Genomic DNA, 20463 nt, shown 5'->3' on the forward strand with positions numbered 1-20463 from the left:
GAATAACTTTACTATAAAATTAGAATTTTTTTCTTCTTTGCTATTTATTTTTTATTTATACTTATAATTAAATACTTATAGTTTGATTTTAGGTCACACAAATTATATTCTTTTTGCTATTGAAGAATATTATAGTTTTATTTTAGTTGATCATAACATAATATTTTAATTGATTGTTTTTATTTTCATAAAAGTTTTGTAGTTCATTCTGTTTGCTATTAATTCATTCTTTGAGCTAAATGACTCTGAAATTGGAAAGCATTTCAAAATGAACTCTGAAAAGGTTGAAAGTTGGCATGGTATCATCATTTCACCCACATAGCATGTTCCAAAAAGTAGAGAGGGTTACGACAAAAACTTGATGCACTTCGTGTACAAAATGGACAATCACTTTCGAAGTATCAAAGTTTCGAACCATAAGACATGAAAGCATTTCAAATGAACTCTGAAAAAGTTGAAAGTTGGGATGGTATCATAATTTCACCCACATAGCATTTGCTTATTGCGGGAGAAAGTCTTCACTTTTTCTTCGCTTGTGTCATTTGTTATTGCGCTATAACCATGGATAATCTTCATTGTTTATCAGGATGCTTGGGTCAGCCTTGACATTGAAGGGAGGAATTTCATGAAACTTTTCATAATCTTCAGACATGTCTGTCTTGCCGTCCACTCCCAGGATGTCCCTTTTTCCTGAAAGAACTATGTGGCGCTTTGGCTCATCGTATGATGTATTCGCTTCCTTATCTTTTCTTTTTCTCGGTTCGGTAGACATGTCCTTCACATAGATAACCTGTGCCACATCATTGGCTAGGACGAACGGTTCGTCAGTGTACCCAAGATTTTTCAGATCCACTATTGTCATTCCGTACTGTGGGTCTACCTGCACCCCGCCGCCTAACAGATTGACCCATTTGCACTTAAACAAAGGGATCTTAAAATCAGGTCCGTAGTCAAGTTCCCATATGTCCACTATGTAACCATAATATGTGTCCTTTCTGCTCTCGGTTGCTGCATCAAAGCGGACACCGCTGTTTTGGTTGGTGCTCTTTTGATCTTGGGCGATCGTGTAAAATGTATTCCCATTTATCTCGTATCCTTTGTAAGTCAATATAGTCAAAGATGGTCCCCTGGACAACAAGTACAACTCATCACAAACAGTGTTGTCACCTCTGAGACGTGTTTCCAACCAACTGCTGAAAGTCCTGATGTGTTCACATGTAATCCAGTCGTCGCACTGCTCCGGGTGTTTGGAGCGCAGACTGTTCTTGTGTTCATCGACATATGGGGTCACCAAGGTAGAGTTCTGTAGAACTGTGTAGTGTGCTTGAGACCAAGAATATCCGTCCCTGCATATTATTGAGTCTCTTCCCAGAGTGCCTTTTCCAGTCAGTCTCCCCTCATACCGCGATTTAGGGAGACCTATCTTGTTAAGGCCAGGAATGAAGTCAACACAAAACCCGATAACATCCTCTGTTTGATGGCCCATGGAGATGCTTCCTTCTGGCCTAGCGCGGTTACGGACATATTTCTTTAGGACTCCCATGAACCTCTCAAAGGGGAACATATTGTGTAGAAATACGGGCCCCAGGATGACAATCTCGTCGACTAGATGAACTAGGACGTGCGTCATGATATTGAAGAAGGATGGTGGGAACACCAGCTCGAAACTGACAAGACATTGCACCACATCACTCCTTAGCCTTGGTACAATTTCTGGATCGATCACCTTCTGAGAGATTGCATTGAGGAATGCACATAGCTTCACAATGGCTAATCGGACGTTTTCCGGTAGAAGCCCCCTCAATGCAACCGGAAGCAGTTGCGTCATAATCACGTGAAAGTCATGAGACTTTAGGTTCTGGAACTTTTTCTCTGGCATATTTATTATTCCCTTTATATTCGACGAGAAGCCAGTCGTGACCTTCATACTGAGCAGGCATTCAAAGAAGATTTCTTTCTCTTCTTTCGTAAGAGCGTAGCTGGCAGGACCTTTATACTGCTTCGGAGGCATGCCGTCTCTTTCGTGCAAACGTTGCAGGTCCTCTCGTGCCTCAGGTGTATCTTTTGTCTTCCCATACATGCCCAAGAAGCCTAGCAGGTTCACGCAAAGGTTCTTCGTCACGTGCATCACGTCGATTGAGGAGCGGACCTCTAGGTCTTTCCAGTAGGGTAGGTCCCAAAATATAGATTTCTTCTTCCACATGGGTGCGTGTCCCTCAGCGTCATTCGGAACAGCTAGTCCACCGGGACCCTTTCCAAAGATTACGTAGTGTAAATCATTGACCATAGCAAGCACGTGATCACCGGTGCGCATGGCGGGCTTCTTCCGGTGATCTGCCTCACCTTTGAAATGCTTGCCTTTCTTTCGACATTGATGGTTGGTCAAAAGAAATCAACGATGGCCCAGGTACACATTCTTCCTGCATTTGTCCTGGTATATACTTTCAGTGTCATCTAAACAGTGCGTGCATGCGTGGTATCCTTTGTTTGTCTGTCCTGAAAGGTTACTGAGAGCGGGCCAATCGTTGATGGTCACGAACAGCAACGCCTTAAGGTTAAATTCCTCCTGTCTGTGCTCATCCCACGTACGTACACCGTTTCCATTCCACAGCTGTAAAAGTTCTTCAACTAATGGCCTTAGGTACACATCAATTTCGTTGCCGGGTTGCTTAGGGCCTTGGATGAGAACTGGCATCATAATGAACTTCCGCTTCATGCACATCCAAGGAGGAAGGTTATACATACATAGAGTCACGGGCCAGGTGCTGTGATTGCTGCTCTGCTCCCCGAAAGGATTAATGCCATCCGCGCTTAAAGCAAACCATACATTCCTTGGGTCCTTTGCAAACTCATCCCAGTACTTCCTCTCGATTTTTCTCCACTGCGACCCGTCAGCGGGTGCTCTCAACTTCCCATCTTTCTTTCGGTTCTCACTGTGCCATCGCATCAACTTGGCATGCTCTTCGTTTCTGAACAGACGTTTCAACCGTGGTATTATAGGAGCATACCACATCACCTTTGCAGGAACCCTCTTCCTGAGGGGCTCGCCGTCAACATCACCAGGGTCATCTCGTCTGATCTTATACCGCAACGCACCGCATACCGGGCATTCGTTCAGATCCTTGTAGGCACCGCGGTAGAGGATGCAGTCATTAGGGCATGCATGTATCTTCTCCACCTCCAATCCTAGAGGGCATACGACCTTCTTTGCTGCGTATGTACTGTCGGGCAATTCGTTATCGTTTGGAAGCTTCTTCTTCAATATTTTCAGTAGCTTCTCAAATCCTTTGTCAGCCACAGCATTCTCTGCCTTCCACTGCAGCAATTCCAGTACGGTACCGAGCTTTGTGTTGCCATCTTCGCAATTGGGGTATAACCCTTTTTTGTGATCCTCTAACATGCGATCGAACTTCAGCTTCTCCTTTTGACTAATGCATTGCGTCCTTGCATCGACAATGACCCGGCGGAGATCATCATCATCGGGCACATCGTCTGGTTCCTCTTTATCTTCAGCAGCTTCACCCGTGGCAGCATCATTGGGCACATCGTCTGGTTCCTCTTGATCTTCACCAGCTCCCCCCATTGCAGCATCACCGTATTCAGGGGGCACATAGTTGTCATCGTACTCTTCTTCTTCGCCGTCTTCCATGATAACCCCTATTTCTCCGTGCCTCGTCCAAACATTATAGTGTGGCATGAAACCCTTGTAAAGCAGGTGGGAGTGAAGGATTTTCCGGTTAGAGTAAGACCTCGTATTCCCACATTCAGTGCATGGACAATACATAAAACCATTCTGCTTGTTTGCCTCAGCCGCATCGAGAAACTCATGCACGCCCTTAATATACTCGCGGGTGTGTCTGTCACCGTACATCCATTGCCGGTTCATCTGCGTGCATTATATATAATTAAGTGTCCAAATTAATAGAAGTTCATCATCACATTAAAACCAAAGTGCATACATAGTTCTCATCTAACAACATATAGCTCTCCAGAGCATCTAATTAATTAAACCATACATTGAAACTATGTAAAACATTTCAATGCGAAAACAAATGCGATCATAATCGCAACCAAGGTAACAATTGATCCAACGGTATAATGATACCAAGCCTCGGTATGAATGGGCATATTTTCTAATCTTTCTAATCTTCAAGCGCATTGCATCCATCTTGATCTTGTGATCATCGACGACATCCGCAACATGCAACTCCAATATCATCTTCTCCTCCTCAATTTTTTTTATTTTTTCCTTCAACAAATTGTTTTCTTCTTCAACTAAATTTAACCTCTCGACAATAGGGTCGGTTGGCATTTCCGATTCACATACATCCTAGATAAATAAAATCTATGTCACGTTGGTCGGCATAATTTTCATAAACAATAAATGAACCAATAGTTATGAAGATAATATACATACCAAATCCGAATCATAGACAGGACGTGGGCCGACGGGGGCGGATACCAAAACCATCGCACTATATAAGATGCAATAATAAATGTAAGAAAATGATACAAGTATCTATCTAAACAGACAAGTAAGAATATGTTTCCTTTCAGAAAGAAGATAAGAACAAGAGGCTCACCACGGTGGTGTCGGTGATGAGATCAGCGCGGGTGATCGACGGCGGTGAAGACGGGGATGGGGCGTGACGGACCGCTAAATCTAGACAAATCTCGAGGAAAATGGAGCTTGGAGGTCGAGCTTCGAGAGGAGAAAGTTTAAGTAGTGTGGCTCGGGCATTCCATCGAACACCTCATGTGCATAGGAGGTGAGCTAGAGCACCACAAACCCCTCCCCTCGCCGGCCAGAGAAAAACAGAGCACTGGAGTGCTCTGCTCGCGGGCGAGGGTATATATAGGCACCTCATTGGTCCCGGTTTGTGGCAAGAACCGGGACTAAAGGGGAGCCTTTGGTCCCGGTTCAGGCCACCAACCGGGACCAATGGTGGTGGGCCAGGAGCGAGGCCCATTGGTCCCGGTTCGTCCCACCAACCGGGACCAAAAGGTCCAGACGAACCGGGACCAATGGCCCACGTGGTACGGCCGGCCCCCTGGGCTCACGAACCGGGACCAATGCCCACATTAGTCCCGGTTCTACACTGAACCGGGACTAATGGGCTGAGCCGGCCTGGACCATAGCCCTGTTTTCTACTAGTGTTGGGTGCGGCTGCCCTCCCTCCCCCCCACTATATATAGGGCCCCTAGGGGGGCGCCGGCCCTAGGAGATCCAATCTCCAAGTGGGGGTGGCGGTCAAGGGGGGGGGGACTTGCCCCCCAAATCAGGTGGGGCGCACCCACCCCTAGGGTTTCCAACCCTAGGCACAGGGGGAGGCCCATGGGGGGTGCACCAGCCCACCAGGGGCTGGTTACCCTCCCACTTCATCCCATGGGGCCCTCCGAGATAGGTGGCCCCACCCGGTGGACCCCCGGGACCCTTCCGGTGGTCCCGGTACAATATCGATTACCCCCGAAACTTTCCCGATGGCCGAAACTGGACTTCCTATATATAAATCTTCACCTCCGGACCATTCCGGAACTCCTCGTGACGTCCGGGATCTCATCCGGGACTCCGAACAACTTTCGGGTTACCGCATACTAATATCTCTACAACCCTAGCGTCACCGAACCTTAAGTGTGTAGACCCTACGGGTTCGGGAGACACGCATACATGACCGAGACGACTCTCCTATCAATAACCAACATCGGGATATGGATACCCATTTTGGCTCCCACATGTTCCACGTTGATCTCATCAGATGAACCATGATGTCAAGGATTCAATCAATCCCGTATTCAATTCCCTTTGTCAATCTGTACGTTACTTGCCCGAGATTCGATCATCGGTATCCCAATACCTCGTTCAATCTCGTTACCGGCAAGTCACTTTACTCGTACCGTAATGCATGATCCCGTGACCAAAAACTTGGTCACATTGAGCTCATTGTGATGATGCATTACCGAGTGGGCCCAGAGATAACTCTCCGTCATACGGAGTGACAAATTCCAGTCTCGATCCGTATCAACCAAACAGATACTGTCGGGGATACCTGTAGTATACCTTTATATTCACCCAGTTACGTTGTGACGTTTGGTACACCCAAAGCACTCCTACGGCATCCGGGAGTTACACGATCTCATGGTCTAAGGAAATGATACTTGACATTGGAAAAGCTCTAGCAAACGAACTACATGATCTTGTGCTATGCTTAGGATTGGGTCTTGTCCATCACATCATTCTCCTAATGATGTGATCCTGTTATCAATGACATCCAATGTCCATAGTCAGGAAACCATGACTATCTATTGATCAACGAGCTAGTTAACTTGAGGCTCACTAGGGACATGTTATGGTCTATGTATTCACACATGTATTATGATTTCCGGATAACACAATTATAGCATGAATAATAGAAAATTATCATGAACAAGGAAATATAATAATAATCATTTTATTATTGCCTCTAGGGCCTATTTCCAACAGTCTCCCACTTGCACTAGAGTCAATAATCTAGTTACATTGTGATGAATCGAACACCCATAGAGTTCTGGTGTTGATCATGTTTTGCTCGCGGAAGAGGTTTAGTCAACGGATCTGCGACATTCAGATCCGTATGTCTCCATCTTGAACATTTCCATGAATGGAGTTGAAGCGACGCTTGATGTGCCTGGTCTTCTTGTGAAACCTGTGCTCCTTGGCAAGGGCAATACCTCCAGTGTTGTCACAAAAGATAGTGATCGGCCCCGACGCATTGGGTATGACTCCTAGGTCGGTGATGAACTCCTTCAACCAGATTGCTTCATGCGCTGCCTCCGAGGCTGCCATGTACTCCGCTTCACATGTAGATCCCGCCATGATGCTTTGCTTGCAACTGCACCAGCTTACTGCCCCACCATTCAAAATATACACGTATCCGGTTTGTGACTTAGAGTCATCCAGATCTGTGTAGAAGCTAGCGTCGACGTAACCCTTTACGACGAGCTCCTCGTCACCTCCATATACGAGAAACATATCCTTAGTCCTTTTCAGGTAGCTCAGGATGTTCTTGACCGCTGTCCAGTGTTCCATGCTGGGATTACTTTGGTACCTTCCTACCAAACTCACGGCAAGGTTTACATGAGGTATGGTACACAGCATGGCATACATGATAGACCCTATGGATGAGGCATAGGGGGCGACACTCATCTTTTCTCTATCTTCTGCCGTGGTCGGACATTGAGCTGAGCTCAATTTCACACCTTGCAACACAGGCAAGAACCCCTTCTTGGACTGATCCATATTGAACTTCTTCAATATCTTATCAAGGTATGTGCTTTGTGAAAGACCTATGAGGCGTCTCGATCTATCTCTATAGATCTTGATGCCTAATATGTAAGCAGCTTCTCCAAGGTCCTTAATTGAAAAACACTTATTCAAGTAGCCCTTAATACTGTCCAAAAGTTCTATATCATTTCCCATCAAAAGTATGTCATCCACATATAATATGAGAAATGCTACAGAGCTCCCACTCACTTTCTTGTAAACGCAGGCTTCTCCATACGTCTGCATAAACCCAAACGCTTTGATCATTTCATTAAAGCGAATGTTCCAACTCCGAGATGCTTGCACCAGCCCATAGATGGAGCGCTGGAGCTTGCATACCTTGTTAGCATTCTTAGGATCGACAAAACCTTCCGGCTGCATCATATACAATTCTTCCTTAAGAAATCCATTAAGGAATGCCGTTTTGACGTCCATTTGCCATATCTCATAATCAGAGTATGCGACAATTGCTAACATGATTCGGATGGACTTCAGCTTCGCTACAGGTGAGAAGGTCTCATCGTAGTCAACCCCTTGAACTTGTCGATAACCCTTAGCGGCAAGTCGAGCCTTATAGATGGTAACATTACCATCCGCGTCCGTCTTCTTCTTAAAGATCCATTTATTCTCTATCGCTCGCCGATCATCGGGAAAGTCTGTCAAAGTCCATACTTTGTTTTCATACATGGATCCTATCTCGGAATGCATGGCTTCAAGCCATTTGTTGGAATCTGGGCCTGCCATTGCTTCTTCATAGTTCGAAGGTTCACCGTTGTCTAACAACATGATTTCCAGGACAGGGTTGCCATACCATTCTGGTGTGGAACGTGTCCTTGTGGACCTTCCAAGTTCAGTAGCAACTTGATTCGAAGTACCTTGATCATCATCATTAACTACCTCTCTAGTCGGTGCAGGCACCATAGGAACATCTTCCCGAGCTGCGCTACTTTCCGGTTGAAGAGGCAGTACTTCATCGAGTTCTACTTTCCTCCCACTTACTTCTCTCGAGAGAAACTCTTTCTCCGGAAAGGACCCGTTCTTGGAAACAAAGATCTTGCCTTCATATCTGAGGTAGAAGGTATACCCAATGGTTTCCTTAGGGTATCCTATGAAGACACATTTTTCCAACTTGGGTTCGAGCTTTCCAGGTTGAAGTTTCTTGACATAAGCATCGCATCCCCAAACTTTTAGAAACGACAGCTTAGGTTTCTTCCCAAACCATACTTCATACGGTGTCGTCTCAACGGATTTAGATGGTGCCCTATTTAAAGCGAATGTAGCTGTCTCTAGAGCGTATCCCCAAAATGATAGCGGTAAATCAGTGAGTGACATCATAGATCGCACCATATCCAATAGAGTGCGATTACGACGTTCGGACACACCGTTACGCTGAGGTGTTCCAGGCGGCGTGAGTTGTGAAACGATTCCACATTTCCTTAAGTGCGTACCAAATTCGTGACTTAAATATTCTCCCCCACGATCTAATCGTAAGAATTTTATCTTTCGGTCTCGTTGATTCTCTACCTCATTCTGAAATTCCTTGAACTTTTCAAAGGTCTCAGACTTGTGTTTTATCAAATAGACATACCCATATCTACTTAAGTCATCAGTGAGAGTGAGAACATAACGATAGCCACCGTGAGCCTCAACGCTCATTGGACCGCACACATCAGTATGTATAATTTCCAATAAGTTGGTTGCTCGCTCCATTGTTCCGGAGAACGGAGTCTTGGTCATTTTACCCATGAGGCATGGTTCGCATGTGTCAAATTATTCGAAATCAAGAGACTCCAAAAGTCCATATGTATGGAGCTTCTTCATGTGTTTGACAACGATGTGACCAAGGTGGCAGTGCCATAGATATGTGGGACTATCATTATCAATCTTACATCTTTTGGTATTCACACTATGAATATGTGTAACATCACGTACAAGATTTATTAAGAATAAACCATTGACCAGCGGGGCATGACCATAAAACATATCTCTCATATAAATAGAACACCCATTATTCTCGGATTTAAATGAGTAGCCATCTCGTATTAAACGAGATCCAGATACAATGTTCATGCTCAAAGCTGGCACTAAATAACAATTATTGAGGTTTAAAACTAATCCCGTAGGTAAATGTAGAGGTAGCGTGCCGACGGCGATCACATCGACCTTGGAACCATTCCCGACGCGCATCGTCACCTCGTCCTTCGCCAGTCTCCGCTTATTCCGCAGTTCCTGTTTTGAGTTACAAATATGAGCAACTGCACCGGTATCAAATACCCAGGAGCTACTACGAGTACTGGTAAGGTAAACATCAATTACATGTATATCACATATACCTTTAGTGTTCCCGGCCTTCTTGTCCGCTAAGTATTTGGGGAAGTTCCGCTTCCAGTGTCCCTTTCCCTTGCAATAAAAGCACTCAGTCTCAGGTTTGGGTCCATTCTTTGACTTCTTCCCGGCAACTGGTTTACCGGCCGCGGCAACTCCCTTGTCGTCCTTCTTGAAGTTCTTCTTACCCTTGACTTTCTTGAAACTAGTGGTTTTATTGACCATCAACACTTGATGTTCCTTTTTGATTTCCACCTCCGCTGATTTCAGCATTGAAAATACTTCAAGAATACTTTTCACCATCCCCTGCATATTGTAGTTCATCACAAAGCTCTCATAGCTAGGTGGGAGCGACTGAAGGATTCTGTCAATAACCGCCTCGTCCGGGAGGTTAATGTCCAGCTGGGACAAGCGGTTTTGCAACCCAGACATTTTGAGTATGTGCTCACTGACAGAACTATTTTCCTCCATCTTACAACTATAGAACTTGTCGGAGACTCCATATCTCTCGACCCGGGCATGAGCTTTGTAAACCATTTTCAGCTCTTCGAACATCTCATATGCTCCGTGTTGCTCAAAACGCTTTTGGAGCCCTGGTTCTAAGTTGTAAGGCATGCCGCACTAAACGAGGGAGTAATCATCAGCACGTGACTGCCAAGCATTCATAACGTCTTGGTTCTCTGGGATGGGTGCTTCACCTAGCGGTGCTTCTAGGACATATGCTTTCCTGGCAGCTATGAGGATGATCCTCAGGTTCCGGACCCAGTCCGTATAGTTGCTGCCATCATCTTTCAGCTTGGTTTTCTCTAGGAACGCGTTGAAGTTGAGGTTGACGTGAGCGTTGGCCATTTTATCTACAAGACATTTTGCAAAGGTTTTTAGACTAAGTTCATGATAATTAAGTTCATATAATCAAATTATTTAATGAACTCCCACTCAGACAGACATCCCTCTAGTCATCTAAGTGATACATGATCCGAGTCAACTAGGCCGTGCCCGATCATCACGTGAGACGGACTAGTCATCATCGGTGCACATCTTCATGTTGATCGTATCTTCTATACGACTCATGTTCGACCTTTCGGTCTTCTGTGTTCCGAGGCCATGTCTGTACATGCTAGGCTCGTCAAGTCAACCTAAGTGTATTGCGTGTGTAAATCTGGCTTACACCCGTTGTATTCGAACGTTAGAATCTATCACACCCGATCATCACGTGGTGCTTCGAAACAACGAACCTTCGCAACGGTGCACAGTTAGGGGGAACACTTTCTTGAAATTATTGTGAGGGATCATCTTATTTAAGCTACCGTCGTTCTAAGCAAATAAGATGTAAAACATGATAAACATCACATGCAATCAAATAGTGACATGATATGGCCAATATCATTTTGCTCCTTTTGATCTCCATCTTCGGGGCGCCATGATCATCGTCGTCACCGGCATGACACCATGATCTCCATCATCATGATCTCCATCATCATGTCTTCATGAAGTTGTCTCGTCAACTATTATTTCTACTACTATGGCTAACAGTTAGCGATAAAGTAAAGTAATTACATGACGTTTATGTTGACACGCAGGTCATAAATAAATTAAGACAACTCCTATAGCTCCTGCCGGTTGTCATACTCATCGAAATGCAAGTCGTGATTCCTATTACAAGAACATGATCAATCTCATACATCACATATATCATTCATCATATCCTTTTGTCCATATCACATCACATGGCACATGCTGCAAAAACAAGTTGGACGTCCTCTAATTGTTGTTGCAAGTTTTTTATGTGGCTGCTATAGGTTTCTAGCAAGAACGTTTCTTACCTACGCCAAAACCACAAAGTGATATGCCAATTTCTATTTAGCCTTCATAAGGACCCTTTTCATCGAATGCGATCCGACTAAAGTGGGAGCGACAGACACCCGCTAGCCAACTTATGCAACTAGTGCACGTCAGTCGGTGGAACCAGTCTCACGTAAGCGTACGTGTAAGGTCGGTCCAGGCCGCTTCATCCCATGATGCCGCCAAATCAAGATAATACTAGTAACGGCAAGTAAATTGACAAAATCAACGCCCACAACAACTTGTGTTCTACTCGTGCATAGAAACTTTGCATAGACCTAGCTCATGATGCCACTATTGGGGAACGTAGAAGAATTTTAAAATTTTCTACGCATCACCAAGATCAATCTATGGATTCATCTAGCAACGAGGGAAAGGGGAGTGCATCTACATACCCTTGTAGATCACGAGCGGAAGCGTTCAAGAGAACGGGGTTGACGGAGTCGTACTCGTCGTGATCCAAATCACCGATGACCAAGTGCCGAACGGACGGCACCTCCGCGTTCAACACACATACGGTTGGGGAAGACGTCTCCTCTTCCTTGATCCAGCAAGGGAAGGAGAGGTTGATGGAGATCCAGCAGCACGACGGTGTGGTGTTGGAAGCAGCGGTGATCTCGGCAGGGCTTCGCCAAGCTCCAACGAGAGAGAGAGGTGTTACGAGGGGAGAGGGAGGCGCCAAGGGCTTGGGTGTGGCTGCACTCCCTCCCCCCACTATATATAGGGCCCCTAGGGGGGGCGCCGGCCCTAGGAGATCCAATCTCCAAGGAGGGCAGCGGCCAAGGGGGGGGGGACTTGCCCCCCAAGTCAGGTGGGGCGCCCTCCACCCCTAGGGTTTCCAACCCAAGGCGCAGGAGGAGGCCCATGGGGTGCGCACCAGCCCACCAGGGGCTGGTTCCCCTCCCACTTCAGCCCATGGGGCCCTCCGGGATAGGTGGCCCCACCCGGTGGACCCCCGGGACCCTTCCGGTGGTCCCGGTACAATACCGATTACCCCCGAAACTTTCCCAATGGCCAAAACTGGACTTCCTATATATAAATCTTCACCTCTGGACCATTCCGGAACTCCTCTTGACGTCCGGGATCTCATCCGGGACTCGGAACAACTTTCAGATTACCGCATACTAATATATCTACAACCCTAGCATTACCGAACCTTAAGTGTGTAGACCCTACGGGTTCGGGAGAAACGCAGACATGACCGAGATGACTCTCCGGTCAATAACCAACAGCGGGATCTGGATACCCATGTTGGCTCCCACATGTTCCACGATGATCTCATCGGATGAACCACGATGTCGAGGATTCAATCAATCATGTATTCAATTCCCTTTGTCAATCGGTACGTTACTTGGCCGAGATTCGATCGTCGGTATCCAAATACCTCGTTCAATCTCGTTACCGGCAAGTCACTTTACTCGTACTATAATGCATGATCCCGTGACCAAACACTTGGTGACATTGAGCTCATTGTGATGATGCATTACCGAGTGGGCCCAGAGATACCTCTCCATCATACGGAGTGACAAATTCCAGTCTCGATCCGTATCAACTCAACAGATAATTTTGGAGATACCTGTAGTGTACCTTTATAGTCACCCAGTTACGTTGTGACGTTTGGAACACCCAAAGCACTGCTACAGCATCCGGGAATTACACGATCTCATGGTCTAAGGAAATGATACTTGACATTGGAAAAGCTCTAGCAAACAAACTACACGATCTTGTGCTATGCTTATGATTGGGTCTTGTCCATCACTTCATTCTTCTAATGATGTGATCCCGTTATCAATGACATCCAATCTCCATAGTCAGGAAACCATGACTATCTATTGATCAACGAGCTAGTTAACTAGAGGCTCACTAGGGACATGTTATGATTTATGTATTCACACATTTATTATGATTTCCGGATAACACAATTATAGCATGAATAATAGACAATGATCATGAACAAGGAAATATAATAATAATAATCATTTTATTATTGCCTCTAGGGCATATTTCCAACACTGGGGGCGGCGCCTGGGGACGTGACTTGAAGCTAGGTCACCGCAGGGGCCGAACTAGCGCCGGTTCGCCCCTAGACCGCTATTTTTTAGCGCCCTAAGGGCCGAACGGCTGGAGATGTTCTTATGGCAACCTGCTCCAGAACGGCTTCCGCCTCCTCGGCGCATCCCGTCAGAGCCCAGAGCCTTCGCCTTTGTATTCTCATCCCGCAAAACGCGGTAACGCATCACCCATGACGAGGAGAATTTCATCTGCTCCTTCCGCAAGGCCCACCACAACATCCCACCACTCCTTGGTCTCTAATCGAACGACATCCACCGTTGGCTAAACTTCATTTCCACCATAGCCGGCGTGATGAATATTCGGGCCCCACCGTTGGCCTCTTGTCGTCGCCCACGAATTCAGTTACCGCGGCTACGGCTACACCCATGGTCGTGTGCTCCTTGAAGCCATGATGTGTCAGATCCACTAACCGGCGAACAAAACCTCATTCTGTCGTGCCTAGTTTCCTCTGGGGGGCAGAGCTGCGGTGCAGCGCTGCTCTGCGACTCCAATCACTGCCACTCGTCATCATCCCATGTCGTCTTTGCGTACTGCAAGTACGTGGCCACATGCCTTCTGGCTGCTGGCACTCGTCCATGGATGGTGCCCATCCGCACCTTTGCGTGCATCTACAGCTCTGTGATCGGAAGCTGGGGCGGCCGCCTAGCAGCCACCATGGTCATGAGGTGCTAGTTCAATTCAAAGCCGAGCGCATGGCCTGGAACAGAGCTGTTGTGTTCTGCATGACCGGGAAGTGCAGCAACTTCCTAGAATTTAACTTGGAGAAGCAGAGGCTTCTACTGACGGAGACACCGGATGTTATAGAGGGCAATGACTTCGGACTGAGAATTTTCTAGCCGAGCTAGTTTCTACCAGTGTCATGCTAGCCAATTGAAATGTGCCAAGTCTTTATGTACACATATCAAATACAAAGTATTTCATTCATTTTGTTTATCATATGTCATTTCTCCTGTCTTGCTGCAGAACCACCCACTGCTTTATGAGGTGCAGAACTTTGTTGTACTCAATATATTGTATTCTTTAACCCCCACGGTCCATCCACACATACTTTTAATTTGATCCTAACATTTATAACACTTTTTAATTTCGAATCATAATGAAACTTATATCTAACCTGAGATGAAATATAAATGCATTGTGGAATGAAACAACAACAAACACTTGCTAAAGGGAATGTATGAAAATAATGAAAATGTGTAAAACTTGCGATGACACGGAAATAAAATCATATAGAAATATGTGGAAATAACACTTTTAGTGCCTATCCCAACCATGAAAGATAATTCAACAAAATGATATGAAAAATTATTTGAATACTCTAAAAAATAGAAATGAAATAGTTCTGAAACCTGAAATGAAAAACTGTACCGAATAAATAATTAAACATGCAACAATACAATGAAACACAAATGAACTAGTTTAATATAAACTCAATATTGTTTCATATTTTGATTTTTTTTGAAAAGTATTCAAAAATGGTCTTGTTTTGATGATGTAAATATCATGAATACTGATATCCTAACATTTTTTCAATCGGATATTTAGTTCAAACGAACTATATAATCGAATTGAAAAGTGTGGGTGGGTCGATGTAATTCTACCTTTTAATTCGGAACATGTCCACTAGTCACTTTGCTATGGGGCCTTCTCTCTATATGTCACACACGTCACAGAGTTGGGTAAGAAGGTTAGATGGATTGGAGGCAAAAGGTATTATGATGTATATGTGTTAGACAATAGCGATTGATATAGTAAGACAAGCACACATCTCGGGAAATGATGGATGGCATCAACCTGTTCCGCTAGAAAATCTTTTCACAATGATTTTCTTCTCACGCCGACTAAGGACGCGTGTATGAGTTTAGCTGCTGTGATAGGCAAATTCTTCATGTCGTTTTTATGGGATGGTTGCGCATGGATTCATCGTATCACTAATACATGTCCAATTTATCTATAATCTTTTATTGTTCCATGTTATCATAGTATCAATCTTGGATGTTTTATATGGAATTATATATCATTTTGCCGGACTAACATATTAACCTAGTGCCCAGTGATAGTTGTTGTTTTCTGCTTGTTTTTGGCTCTTCAGGAAATCAGTACCAAACGGAATCCAAATGCTACAAAACTTCTTGACGATTTTTTGTGGACCAAGAGAGACCCTAGAAGGTTCAGAAGAAGACTAGAGGAGCCATGAGGGAGCGACAAGCTCACCAGGCGTGCCCCAAGGGGGGCACCCCTTGGGCTTGTGGGCCCCTCATGGCACATCTTGACCTAACTCTACATCTATAAATTCTCAAATATTCTCATTACATCAGAGAGCCACACGAAACACTTTTTTGCAGTCGCAAGTCTTTGTTCTTCCCAGATCCCATCTGGAGGCCTTTTCGGTACTCTGCCGGAGGGGGAATCGATTACGGAGGTCTTCCATATCAACCTTGGTGCCCTTCTGATGATATGTGAGTAGTTTACCAAAGACCTATAGGTCCATACCTATTAGCTAGAGTGCTTATTCCCTCTCTTTGATCTTCAATACAATGTTCTCCTCAATGTTCTTTGAGTTATGTCTGATGTAATTCTTTTTGTGGTGTGTTTGTTGGGGTCCCAGGAATTGTGGATTTATGATCAGATTATTCATGAATATTATTTGAGTTTTCTCTGAATTACTTTATGCAAGATTGTTACAGCTTTGTATTTCTCTCCAATCTGTTTGTTTGGTTTGGCCAACTAGATTTATCTTGCAATGGGAGAGGTGCTTTGTAATGGGTTTGATCTTGCGGTATTCCTTAATAGTGACAGAAAGGGAAAGGACATGTATTTGTATTGTTGCCGTTATGGATAAAACGATGAGGTTAATTCATATTGCTTCGATTTACTTTGTCTACATCATGTCATCTTGCTTAAAGCGTTACTCTATTTTTATTAACTTAATAATGCTCTAGATGCATGCTGGATAGCGGTTGATGGCTGGAGTAAAAGTAGTGGATGTAGGCAGGAGTCAGTCTACTTGTCTCGGACGTGATGCCTATATCCATGATCATTGCCTTCAATATCTTCATAACTATGTGCTTTTCTATCAATTGCCCAATAGTAATTTGTTTACCCACTGTATGCTATGTGTTCGAGTGAGAAGCCTCTAGTGAAAACTATGGTCTCCACGTCTACTTTTATCATATATAAAATCCAAAAATACCTTGTTGTAATTTCATTACCGTTATTTTATTTTGTGTTTTTATTTTTTTATCTACCACTATGAGATTTAATCCTTGCAAATAATCGCTGAGGGGATTGACAACCCCCTTGATTGTGTTGGGTGCAAGTATTTACTTTTGTGTGTGCATGTACTGGTAACGAGGTTCTGCATGCTTCTCCTACTGTATTGATAACCTTGTTTCTTAACTGAGGGAAACACTTATCTCTACTGTACCACATCATTATCTCCTCTTCGAGAAAATCCAAACGCAACTCTCAAGCGGCAGTCACTACTACTAAATAACTTATAGGTGGAGGATTAATAGTAGCGAGCATTAATACACAATGCTACTGCTAATTTGCAGCAGCGTGGGGTGGCAACACGCGCTACAGGAAAAAGTAGCAGTAGCGTGGGCTCAACAACAAGCGATGCTGATAGGTGGTCCCCACCGTGCCCACCGGGGCTGCCTATAGTAGCAGCGCGGCCGATGAAAGCCCGGCTACTGCTAAACAGATAGCAGTAGCACGGGGCCCATGCTACTTGTGAGCTGCATTGGGATTTCCTCAAAGAGGAGAGGATGAAGCAGTACAGTAGAAATAAGTATTTCCCTCAGTTATGAAACCAATGTTATGAATCCAGTAGGAGAACCAAAAAAACACTATATAGACATCACCGGCACACAAACAACAAATACTCGCAACCCAACGCGTAGAGGGGTTGTCAATCCCTCAACGGATATGAGTAAGATTAAATTGTATAATTTTTGATTGATAGATTGAACAAAATTACAGCAAGGTGTTTTTAGTTTTAATATATGACAAAAGATAGACCTGGGGCCATAGTTTTCACTAGAGGCTTCTCCCATGAAAATAGCATACGGTGGGTAAACAAATTACAACTAGGAAATTGATAGAAAAGCAAATAATTACGACGATATACAAGGCAATGATCATATATAGGCATCACGTCCGAGACAAGTAGACCAAAACAATTCTGCATCTACTACTATTACTCCACACATCGACCACTATCTAGCATGCATCTAGTGTATTAAGTTCTTGAAAAAAATGGAGTAATGCCTTAAGCAAGATGACATAAGCTAGACTAGATAAACTCATGTATGAATAAACCCCATCGTTTTACCCATAATAGCAATGATAGATCTGATCATAAACTCACAATTCATCGAATCCCAACAAACACACCGCAAAAAGTCATTACATCAAATAGATCTCCAAGAACACTGAGGAGAACATTGTATTGAAGATCAAAAACAGAGAAGAAGCCATCTAGATACTAACTATGGACCCGTAGGTCTGTGGTAAACTAATCACACATCATCGGAGGACAGCAAGGATGATGAAGAGCCCCCTACGTAATCGAATACCCCTCAGACAGAGTACCGGAGAAGGACTCCAGATGGTATCTCATGGTTCTGGAACTTGTGGCAGCGAAAAAAATATTTTGGGTGTCTCTCTGATGTCAGGGGAATATTTGAGTATTTATAGAGGTGGTATTAGGGTTTGATGTGCCATGAGGGGCCCACAATCCTAGCCCCCCACCCCACGGCGTGCCCATAGGGCATGTCGCTCCCTCGTGGCTCCTCTGGCCTCCTCCCGAACCTTCTAGGGCATCTTGTGGTCCAGAAAAAATTAATCCAAAGTTTTTTCTCTGTTTGAACTTTGGACTTCATTTGATATTGATTTTCTAAAAAGCCAAAAAAATGCAAAAAAATAGCAGTTGGCACTAAGCAATGAGGTAATAGTTTAGTCCCAAAAATAGTATATATTTGCATCTATTGAAATATAAAACGTCCAAAATTGATACTATAATGGCATGTAACAATCAAAAAGATACATTGGAGACGTATCAGCCCAGTACAGCACTGCAACTATGGTTGCACTCTGCCAGCTGGTGGGTCCCACCTAGCAGCGCTGCTAGGCATGCATTACACGCTACTACTAATGGGCTTAGTAGTAGCGCGGGCCCTATCCCCACGCTACTACTAAGTCAACCTTATCCCTCTCCAACCTTATCCCTCTCCCTCACCCATTGACTTTCTCACTCCCTCTGCCTCCTCCCGCCGTCGCCGCCTCATTATCGCTGCCGTCCTCCCTCCTCCTTCCTCGGTAAGCCGTTGCCCTGCTCCCAATGCCCTCCTTCGGCCGCCATCCACCCTCCTCCCGCTCTCTCCTCCTGCTTCCTCCAACATCCCTCCTCGTCCGTCCGCCCTCCTCCTCTCTCCTCCCTCCTCTCTCCTTCCTCCTTCTCCTCCTCCTCCTACATCATCCTCCTCCTCCCCTCTTCTCCCTCCTTCGCCTCCTCCTCACTATATGCAACATAGTTAGTTTAGGTATAGAAATGTATTGGAATGCTATATGAGAAATTTAGATATATGCAAGATAGTAAATTTAGGTACAGAAATTTTTAGTAATAGGAAACTTTAGTAAAATAATTTAGTAATAGAATATTTTAGGTATAGAAATGTTTTGGAATGCTATATCAGAATTTTTGTAGGTATCAAATTTAGTAATAGAAACTTCTAGAAAAAATAGTAATAGAAAATTTTCAATATAGAAATGTATTGGAATGCTATATGAGAAATTTTTAGGTGTCAAATTTAGTAATAGAAGTTTTTAGTAAAAAATAGGTATAGAATTTTTAATTAAATATATAAATGTATTGGACACTTTAATTATTTTTATGTCATTGTCACTTTGTCATCAATGAATGCTATTTGAGATTCGATGATCTAAAGTTTTCACTCGGGGGAATATGCAGGCTTTGTAGTGATCATCACCGGAGCTTCCTCTAGTTCCTCTACAGCCGTGTCGGCGAGCTAAAATTGCACCTCCTCCTTCTCTTCTCTCGGACATGTCTATGATGATATTTGGACATTTATTGGTTGTCTCTTTGGACAAGTGGCCTATGTTTGCAGGGAACACCTCTGACTGGCCTATGTTTTTTTGGAATGTTGATTCATTTCTGTTCTGGCAAATCTTAGGCCCTTGATATGTCCTATTTTAGGAAAGGTCGTGCCGAAATTTTCCATGGATTTTAGCATGACTTGTGCTATAAAGTAGGAAATATCGAGTGCCCGTGATTTGCGAGAACATGAATTAAATGACATTTTCGTAAACCTGTTGGGGAACGTTGCATGGGTAAAAAACCTATGCTCACCAAGATCAATCTAGGAGATGCACATCTATGAGAGGAGAGTGGTATCTACAGACCCTTGTAGACCGGAAGCGTTAACGATCTAGAGATCATGGTTGATGTAGTCGTACTCGTGTCGAGATCCAATCCGATCCAAGTATCGCACGTGCGGCACCTCCGAGTTTAGCACACGTATGGCTCAGCGGCGTCCTCTCCTTCTAGATCCAGCAAGGGAGGGAGAGGAGGTAGATGAGATCTGAACCAATATGATGGCATGGTGGTGGTGGTGGCAGCGGAACTCCGGCAAGGCTTCGCCGAGCGCGTACCGGTGAAACGTGGGAGGAGTTCGGAGAGGTAACGGGCAAGGGTCGAAGGGCGGCTGCCCCCAACGCCTCCCCACCTTTATATAGGCGTGGAGGGGGCTGGTGACTTGCCCACCAAGTCCCTAGAGTCATTGGTCAAAGGGGGAGAAAGGAAATCCCTCCTTTCCTTCCCCACCGATCGCTATCCCCCCTTTTTAGGGATCCTGGTCTTATCCCTTCGGGATATGATACTATTCCTTTTAAGGGAGGAT

Source organism: Triticum urartu, chromosome 5 (assembly GCF_003073215.2).
Source record: "Triticum urartu cultivar G1812 chromosome 5, Tu2.1, whole genome shotgun sequence".
NCBI lineage: Eukaryota > Viridiplantae > Streptophyta > Magnoliopsida > Poales > Poaceae > Triticum > Triticum urartu.